The sequence below is a fragment of the Echinops telfairi genome, unplaced genomic scaffold (genome assembly GCF_000313985.2).
Source record: "Echinops telfairi isolate 266 unplaced genomic scaffold, ASM31398v2 ScPeMD7_3;HRSCAF=10, whole genome shotgun sequence".
NCBI classification, from domain to species: Eukaryota; Metazoa; Chordata; class Mammalia; order Afrosoricida; family Tenrecidae; genus Echinops; species Echinops telfairi.
In genome coordinates, this window is record NW_022103899.1 from 39,727,274 (window position 1) to 39,730,418 (window position 3,145).

Sequence of the window (3,145 nt, forward strand, 5' to 3'; positions counted from 1 at the left end):
ATTTCTCCTGAAAAGTGACTAGTGGGTCTGAACCACTCATCTTTCAATTTGAAGCATAATGTTTTATCTGTGTCTGGCTCCTTTATGTGGTACATTATAGAAATTAAACTTTTGTAAAAAGAATGAGGGAATGAGTCAATAGTCTATCAAAAGAAAGTTTTAATGAGTTTATAATCACTGTTTGATGGGCACAGTACTTAAACCAACTAACTAAATGAAGACATCAAACCAATATCTATGGATTGCCTTCTGTATTAGAAGCTGATAACTAGCAAACTGGAAGTGGCAATTTAGGAAAATATGGAAGCTTTCGAAATTACTTTATGTATTAATTAAGCCTTTGTGAGCTTTTTGGGAATGACAATCTAAATGTTATAAATGAATGATAATGAACAAAAGACCTAAATATTTTTATCTAAAAGTAATAAAATAAAATTTAGGATGAAAAACATATCACTATATTTTTCCAATAGAAGGATTCATACCTTTTACAATTACTAATGAGTTAACAATTTGTATAACTGTCTATTAACATAATTTTGCTGTTACCTAATGGAGTGTCTGGCAACCATTAATTAGGATCAGTGCTAAACATATAAAATATATTAATTAAAATGATAAAAAACAGAAACACTGGCTTATTATTTGGTATATAAACAGTTCAAATTGCCTTTTGTAAAATAATACCTTTACTTTCTGAAAGACGTTTCATTATGAAAACAGCATTTCCATTCTTAAATAGATGAGTAAGTTACATGCAGAATGGCTGACAATTTTTTAAAGGAAAAAATTAAGCTGGTTCACTGAGAAACTTTTTTCAGTGAATCCAGTAGTTTTAAGAATCTAAAATCGGTCTTGTGCCACCATCTTGCTTTCCGGTAACCTGCCTGTGATCGTGGGTCACAGCCGATTTGAGCTATGAAGCTGCTAACTAAAGCTGCGACCCTCTTGAGATTTTATTTCCTCAAAGTTGCTCCCAGAGTCAAAGCCTCGGCGACCCCCACAGAAGCCCTTCCAAAACCTCACGATCTTGAGTTCACACAATTACCAAATGGGTTAGTGATTGCTTCCCTGGTAAACTATGCCCCTGCATCCAGAATTGGCTTATTCATTAAAGCCGGCAGTAGATAGGAGGACTCCAGCAATTTGGGAACCTCTCATTGGCTGCGTCTTGCATCCACCTTGACTACAAAAGGAGCCTCATCTTTCCAGAGAACCCGTGGAATTGAAGTAGTGGGTGGTAAATTAGTGTGACTGCAACAAGGGAACACATGGCCTACACTGTGGAATGCATGCGGGATGATGTTGATATTGTAATGGAATTCCTGTTCAATGTCACAACAGCACCAGAATTTCGGCGTTGGGAAGTAGCTGCCCTTCAGTCTCAGCTAATGATCGACAAAGCTGTGGCTTTCCAGAATCCGCAAGCGTGCATCATTGAAAATTTGCATGCTGCAGCTTACCGGAATTCCTTGGCTAATTCTTTGTGTTGCCCTGATGATAGGATGGGAAAAGGGACATCAGAAGAGTCGCAGTACTATGTCCAGAACAATTTTACGAGTGCAAGAATGGCTTTGATTTGCCTTGGTGTGAGTCATCCTGTTCTAAAGCAGGAGGCTGAACAGTTTCTCAGCATGCGGGCGGACTCGGTTTATCTGGTGCGAAGTCCATCTCCCACGGAGGTGAAGTTCGAGAACAGAACGGAGACAGTCGGGTACATGCTGTTCCTGTAGCAGGAAGTGCTGCCATAGGAAGTGCAGAAGCCAATGTACGCAGTGTTCTCAGCATGTGCTCGGTGCAGGGCCACATGTCAAGAGGGGCAGTAACGCCACCAACGCTTTATGTCAGGCTATTGCCAAAGGGACTCACCAGCCATTTGATGTTTCTGCTTTTAATGCCAGTTACTCCGATACCGGACTCTTTGGAATTTACACGGTCTCACAGGCTGCAGCTGCCGGAGATGTGATCAAGGCTCCCTGTGACCAAGTGAAAACCATCGCTCAGGGAGACCTTTCTGATACAGTTCTCCAAGCTGCCAAGAACAAGCTGAAAGCTGCGTGTTTAATGTCAGTGGAGTCTTCGGAGAATTTCCTGAATGAAGTGGGACTCCAGGCTTTAGTTGCTGGTTCCTTTATGCAGCCACCCACAGTCCTTCAGCAGATTGACGCAGTGACTGCCACTGATGTCAGAAATACTGTGGTGAAGTTTGTTTCTGGCAAAAAGTCCATGGCAACCAGTGGAAATTTGGGGCATACACCTTCTCTTGATGAGTTATAATACTGAAATCCTAACCATTTTCTCGAGTCATAGAAGCAAACACATGAAAGTTAAAAATGTCTAATATAACATTTATCCTCTTTTGTTTTCTTCTTTCAACAACCTGGAATATCTTTGAAGCATGAATGTGGGTAATTATTCCCAACTAACCTAAATTCAATAAAACATTCTATTAAAAAAAAAAAGAATCTAAAATCAAGAAAAAAATTCAGATAGGTTTATTTTTCAATACAAAACTGGAATCTTGAAAGGGCTGTAAAAGAAGCAGCAAGATTTGACTAAGTCACGTGCTAATATGCATTTCTCAATAAGCATAAAATGTATGTGAATTTTATATTAATCCTACTTGAATCCTCTGGCCCTGAGTATTTTTAAGGTCTGATTGGGCAACTTATCAATTCTCATGCTCAATGAATTCAGTTATTGGACATATTCAACTGAAAGCAATGACCCATAACTGTCAGGGTGCTTAGAAACCTCTGCACTGTTAGATGGAGCACAATCATACTACAGATTGAGAAATTACAACAGGAGTACAGCGAAAAGAATAACAGCACCAAATTTGGTGCAAAATAAAAATTAAGACTAGATTTGGTTCCTTAGAACACCGAAAGACCATTTTGCATGTTTGATATTTCATAGAGAGATCTATTTCATACTTATATATCCTTCCACCAAACACACATAAACAATGACGCACACTATGATGCAGCTCTCTAATAACACGATGCTTCTTTAACTACTGCTAATACACCCTAACCTAACCCTTGCCCCATATCTTTTTCTTTTTAATGGTGTATCATGGTAACTGTGAGCTGGCACAGACTCAATGGCAAAGTTGGTTTGGTCCATGTTAACTGTAAGTGTT

General features: G+C 39.0%; 1 pseudogene; it reads left to right on the forward strand.

Annotated features, from left to right (window-relative positions):
• The first annotated feature begins 918 nt into the window (after nucleotides 1-918).
• Nucleotides 919-2,277, forward strand: LOC101654075 (annotated as a pseudogene).
• The last annotated feature ends 868 nt before the right edge of the window (nucleotides 2,278-3,145 follow it).